Here is a 7,281-nt window from a genome sequence, read left to right on the forward strand (position 1 = left end):
ATTAACAATCATACCATAGCCGAATATATGTCATACCCAAAATCCAACAAAACCATGCACAAAATAACATGAACATATACTACATCTTAGACCATTAAAGCATATGCATTAATACCAAATTCAAACCTAAAGAGATAAGCCATTTTTGCATGGCTATTAATTACACCTATATACATTGGTTCCAAAATCAACATTTCAACTACGCTATACATGCCATTTATTCGAAAACGACTTAGTAAAGTACCAAATTATGGACGATGGTGTGACAAGCTTCACAGACGATCCCCGAACACGTAGCGATCACCAAAATCTATACATCAAAACAATTATCCAACACATTGTAAGCTAGTTTAGCTTAGTAAGTTACAAGTAAATAAACTCTACAATTTAACTTGATATCTCAAATAATATTTAACCAATTCATACTACTAAATCATCTTACCTTTAGCTTACCATATCATAAGATAATTATTAACTTAATATTATGATTTAACTAAAATCAGTATAATTGCTCAACCATAATCATTTCTTCAAATTTAAATAAAAGGTCAAATACATTATGCATCTCATTATCATGTAATATAAAGAATCATCTTATATATATTTGATTCCAAATATAATCACCACATAGGTTTAATACTTACAAAGCTCAACCTTGAATACAACCATAACAGTTATTAATCAAGAACTCCAAGTATTTACTCATTTTACTAATCATGATTACTCAAAAAGTCAAATACTCAATGCTAATAGTTATTCGAAAATATTTAATAAGTTCGCACACTTAGTGCTTTACAATTAAACTCGCACACTTAGTGCTTTACAATTAAACTCGTACACTTAGTGCTAATCTCTTTATCATAAATTTTTATACCCGCACACTTAGTGCCGAAAGTCAACAACTCAATACATCTTATTTCAATAATTTTTATCACTACATGTATATATATACCATTCAATTCAGCATGATTACATAGATACTAAGATGATTTAAAACGATACAAAATATATGCTTAATAACTTACCTCAGATGTCGTCGACTAATAAATCGACTACTCAACTACTTTCGATTTCTCCAGATCTAAATCTGATTTCTCTGTTTCTTGATCTTGAATTGAAATCCCTAAGATGGCCGAATGCTAAAGCTTGAAGAACAAATTTTCTTTCTTTTGTTTTTGGTGGAAAAAGGTGAAGAAAATGACTTTATTTTATAATATTTATGATATAATATACATTATTATTCTTTTACTATTTTAACCTTTGTAAAATAATATTTAAACCATATAATGCATGGCTTTTTAGCCATCTTGCCGTCCACTATATTTTAAATGGGCTTATTGTCCTTTAAGGACTTCAAGTTAAAAAGCCATTACTAAATAGGTGCTTTACACTTTAACTAACAACTTTTACATTTTATGCAATTTAGTACTTTTATCAAATTACACACAAAAACGGCAAAATAAATTTACGAATTTTTTAAACAATCAAATTTAAATATCACAGACACAGAAAATAATATTAAAATATTTTCCGATTAGGGTCAAAACCGAGTTGTTACAATCATAATATTAACTAATTTGAACATTATTTAAATGCTTATTTTTTACTTTATAACATTATGTTTAAAATAGACATTTTATTTCTTAAAAACACTTTTTTACAGTAATACTAAATACTTAAATCTTAAACAAAACTTTTCAAAAGTATTTAAAATCACTTTTCGAAGACACCTTTTAAAAACATTTCTCAAAAGTAATGCTAAACTAACCCTCTAGTTAGGTGAATAATTGAAGTACTATAATCCTTTAAATCAGGTCGAGTTTCGTACCAAAAGCAAAAGAAAGAAATAAAGACCAGGTCATGTTTCAAGACACTTTTCAGTTTTCCCTATGAATGCTTTTAACTTTTAATGCTTACTTCTTTTTACTATTTTTATTTTTAAAAATTTTCCCGGTATTATATAAGATGGTTTCACCACAATGTTTCTGCCATTCAATGTTTTTTGTTTCTCCGGAATAGCTTTGAATTCTGAAATAGTGACAATGGAGTACCACAACAAGCTTGTCCTTGCTCCCATGGTTCGAGTTGTAAGTAACACTCCCACTAATCTTCCCTTTCTACATACTTAACTCTTTCTTCCTTTTTTTGAACTTTTATTTGAAACTTTCATCTTAATTGTGTTTCTATTGTTTACGTTTTTCGGGTTGACTGATTCAAGGAACGCTACCGCTTAGGTTACTAGCTGCTGATTATGGTGCGGATATTACCTATGCCAAGGAAGTTTTTTTATCAAAAAATGATCAAATACGAGCGCATGGTTAAAGGTACGTCTCTATTTTAAATCTATTTTTGGAAATCACATTGGATATTTCTGTTGGTGCTAAGTTTTTTAGGAGTCCCCCTCCCTTTTTTAACGTTAAATAGATCCTTCATGGACAAGCGCTTGCCTCTAATTTTTGGAAGATTTACAGTATTTATTTGTTTGCAGCGTAAAAGTTGAGTTCTCTACAAATTAAAAAATTGTTTTCCATTGGAAAAGTACTTGAGAAAATTTTATATTTCATGATTCTCTATTTTCTTACTAAAAAATTACAACTTTTTACTATTAAAATAGAAATCAGGGGAGTTTTATTAATCAAATTAAAATCTTGTAATGCTAAGTCAAAGTCAGACAAGGTCTACAATATAGAAATGCCGCAGAGGAATATGGAAGAAGAATAGTTTTGTGGTTTTCTTGTAATCAATAAGAACTGAGCTACGATGTCGTTGCTTTTCACACAATATTTTCTAGATTACAAATTATAATTTGAGTTAAGAAAAATATGGACGGTAAAGTTTCTTAATTTGAGTCAAGAAACCGTAATAATTAGATATATGACAGCTTTATAATCTTATTATCTTGATTCAGAGACACTCATACTTCTAATATTTTTCCTGCAGATTTGATCGGGTCTTCTGATTTGGTCGAGAAGGGAAGTGATCTAAAGGCTGCTCAAATTGTGTATGTTTATTCCTATGACATCCTTTCTTTTTTTGTCTTTTCGCTCATGAAACTTGTGATAATGCCCCCTACGGACTCTCGTTGGACACGTCTGGATACGTATGGGACACATCAGAATACATAAAAAAATTTGACATGGTCCCAATACTGTGACGATGGATAGAGGCGCCAAATTGAAAAACCCCAGTTGAGAGTGGAAGGAGAGGCAGAGTTTTAGATTTTTTTTCTCCTGTTTTTTCGTGAAAGGAATGAAAGACTAAAAGTAAGGCTGAAAGTTTTAGGGCTTTTTTAAAAGAGATGAATGGTTTTTTTTTTCTCAGAAAAATTTGAAGCAGTCTAAGGCCTGACTTGGCTATTTGTAATTAATTTAAAATATTAGGTTGGATTGCCTTTTTGGTTTATTATTGTGGGCATCCCAAGGTCTGTCTTGGACTATTTGTAAATTGATTTAAAATATTGGGTTGGATATAAAATTTTAGATTTTTTTCAAAAAAAAAAACTAAAAAGTAAATAGCTTATTTGAGCAGATTTCATTGTATGCACGTTTCCATTTTTACAATTTCAATTTCAGCTTTCTGTTTGCTTGCTTATTTCCATTTTCCTACTTTCAAGTTTCAACAAATATGGAAGTTTGAAGCAATTGAAGGTAAGTTTTATTTTTTTATGCTTTGAATGGATTACATTATTTTATTTGTTTAGTTACTTTTTTTTTTGTATATTTTTATGTTAAATAATTGGTTTATGATCATCACTCTTGAAGTATACATTGATTTGTTTTTGTTAATGCTTTAGGTTTTTAAGTATGATATCTCAAAGTGGTAGTGAAAGTGTTGGCTCATCAAATAATGTTACTAATGCTAGTGTGTCTCAAGAGGATATTAGTAACACTCCTCTTTGGAGATATGTTACTAAATTACCGAAAACTATTGAAAGAGGTAAGAATGTTAGTTTTGTGTGTAAGTTTTGCAATGCTACATTTAAGGAGTCATACTCTAGGATTAAAGCACATTTATTGAAACTAAATGGGTAAGGAATTCGAGTGTGTCTTAAAGTAACACTACAACATCTTGCTGAAATGCAAAAAATAGTTGAAGATGCGAAACTCAAGTTGTAACCAAAAATAGTCTCGTTGCCACCTAGTTCTCAAACACTAGCATCTTCCTTTAGGCCAAACACAACCTCACTTCAGGGTCATAGTTTAGGTTCTAAAAGAAGAAAAAGCTCTTTAGAATAATCGTTAACCCTTGCTGCTTGAGAGAATTTAGATAGTGAAATTGCTCGAACGTTTTATTCAAGTGGATTGCCTTTTCATCTAGCTAGGAACCCTCATTATGTGAAGGCATTCACCTTAGCTAGTAAAAATTTGATTCTAAGTTACATACCTTCGGGGTATAATGCTTTAAGGACTACATTGTTACAAAAAGAACGAGCAAACATAGAGAGGTTTTTACAACCTATAAAGGGAATATGGAGGGAAAAAGGTATTAGTCTTATATGTGATGGATGGACGGATGCACAAAGACGACCATTGATTAACTTTACGGTCATTTTTGAAAGTGGAGTTATTTTCTTGAAAGCTGTCAATTGTGAAAAGGAGTACAAGGATAAATTTTATGTGGCAACTTTAATTAAATGTGTCATAAGTGAGGTTGGGGCACAAAATCTTGTTCAAGTGCTAACTGACAATTCTCCAGTTTGTAAAGTTGCGGGATCATTAGTAGAGACACAACATCCTCATATCGTTTGGGCACCTTGTGTGGTACATACTCTTAATATTGCTCTTAAAAATATATGTTCTACAAAAAACACTGAAAAGAATAAGGTTACATATGATGTTTTGTGTTGGATATATAATGTTGGTGATAATGCTATCTTTATAAGAAACTTCATAATGAATCACTCTATAAGGTTAGCAATATTTAATTCCTTTGTGCCTTTGAAATTACTTGCCTTTGTGGATACTCGATTTGCTTCTATGTTGTGAAGTTGAAAAGACTCAAGCTCATTAAACGAGGTTTCCAAAATATGGTTATTAGTGATGAATGGTCTACTTATAGAGAAGATGACATTTCCAAAGCCTCTTTGGTAAAGGAAAAAATTTTGGATAACCTTTGGTGGGAGAAGGTTGACCATATCCTTTCTTTTACAGGACCTATATATGATATGCTTCGAATTATGGACAAGGAAGGCCTACTCTTCACTTGGTTTATGAGGTGTGGGATGAAATGATTGAAAAACTGAAGACAAACATTTATAGGCATGAATGGCAGAAAGGAGACGAGAGATCAATCTTTTATGAAGTGGTATATGATATTCTTATTAATCGATGGACTAAGAGTAGTACACCACTTCATTGTATGGCTCATTCTTTAAATCCAAGATAAACTTAGATAACATATATTCCATTAATGCTTTTTTTATTCTTTTATACTTGTTTTATTTATTATGAATTAAAAAAATTAAATTTATTTGTTTACATAGGTATTATTGTAGTGACTGGCTTAATGAGGTTCCAAATTGCCTTCCTCCACATATACATGTAGAAATCTCAGAGGAAAGGAATAAGTGTTTAAAAATATATTTTCCTTCTACCGAAGAAAGGAATATGGTTTTCCAAGAGTTTGCAAGATTTTTGAGAGCACTAGATGTTTTTGGCTCATTTGATTGACTATAAGATAGATGGCTTTTGGATCCCAAGTCTTGGTAAGTAGTTCATGGTGCTTCAATATTTGCTCCAAAACTTAGCTTTGAAACTTCTTGGACAACCTTCTTCTAGTGAGATGAAACTTGAACTCATGACCACATAACCACTGTCAACTAGGCTCTCTAGTTATACTCCAACCCGTGACCGCACATTAACATTCGTCAAGTATGAGCCCTAGTTATACTTCAACCCTTAACCATATAAGCACTGTGAACTCGGAGCCCTAATTGCAATGTGATAGGTTTCTAAGGCAATGGTTCCATCCCGACACGACAGATGAAATGTATAGGTCTTCAAGCACTATCGCATCAATACCAACCCAAATATACCTTTAAGCTTTCACAATGTCTACCTCAAATACAAACATGAATAAATCTGTCCCCGAAAATTTCCAACCCTAAACCCTACAGAAAATAAGAACCCTAAAAAACTAATTGAGGAGAGAGAAAGTGAAAGCGTATTCAGCAAAACGCGTTTTCAGTTGACATAGGATGCGTTTTCTTGCCACATAAGCAAAAAAAGGCGACCTGCTGGACGTTTTTGCTTCTCTCTCCAAAATCGGCCTAATTCCTTAAATATCACAAAAATGGGTCCAAAACCATAATTTTTTTTAAAAAATCATATTTTTTTATCAAATTTGGCTTGATAAATTTATAAAAAGGGAATTTTATCAATTGTATTAATTTTTAAATTTATATTAATAATAATTTATAAAAAATTATATATAGAAAATAATAAACTTAGGGTGTGTTTGATAAATTGAAAATTTAACTACTAAATTTTATAAGTGTTTAATTTATATTAGAAAATTATTTGGTAAATTAGTAAATATAAGTAAGGAATATAATTATGTTGTTTGATAAAAGTACATATTGATTTTTTAAAGACAATTTATTTTTTAATTTTAATCTTATTAATATAATATTTTATATTATTTTGGATAGTTTTGGATGAAAGATAAATATGTTAATTTGAATATCTCATTTTTTAAAATATAATTTATTTTAATTTTTTAATAAAAAATTAACTTAATATTTTCTATATTAAGTGATAAGTAGCTACTTATATACTTATCTTATTCAACACTTTTAATTAAAATGATTATTAAACATATTTAAGATATTAAATGTTAAAAATTTTCATTTTCAATTAAATGAAAATTTTTAATGGTTTATCAAACACACCCTAATAGTGTCAACTATTTCTTAAGGATTTGACGGATTGTTAGCATAGTGATACCTCAATAGTATTTGATTGTTTCAACAATATTTTCATCTTTTAAAGTTAAAAAAGTGTAAAAATTGATTGTACAATTAGTTGCATACTTGCATTTGGAACAAGCTATAAGTGTGTACATAAACATTTTCTTTACTATTTAAAGTGATACTGAAGCCAACAATTTCTTAGTTTAGTGACAAAAATATTATGTTATAGGTATAAGAATTTGAGTTTAATCTCAAGCAACCCTGTCCTCACCTCCAATTATATAAAAAAAATGTGATACTAAAACTTAAAACTTGTTTAGAGTAATTATCACGGTTAAATTTGTCTATAACATCTAGACAAAAGGATATGG

At 30.0% G+C, this 7,281-nt stretch overlaps 1 long non-coding RNA gene across 1 annotated transcript; it reads left to right on the plus strand.

The window, feature by feature from the left end:
• Positions 1 to 1,910: 1,910 nt before the first annotated feature.
• Positions 1,911 to 3,461, plus strand: LOC107911455 (uncharacterized). Its single transcript, XR_001687891.2, has 3 exons — positions 1,911 to 2,087; positions 2,219 to 2,324; positions 2,941 to 3,461. It is a non-coding gene; the product is annotated as an uncharacterized lncRNA (long non-coding RNA).
• Positions 3,462 to 7,281: the final 3,820 nt, after the last annotated feature.

Source organism: Gossypium hirsutum, chromosome D11 (assembly GCF_007990345.1).
Source record: "Gossypium hirsutum isolate 1008001.06 chromosome D11, Gossypium_hirsutum_v2.1, whole genome shotgun sequence".
Classification (NCBI taxonomy): domain Eukaryota; kingdom Viridiplantae; phylum Streptophyta; class Magnoliopsida; order Malvales; family Malvaceae; genus Gossypium; species Gossypium hirsutum.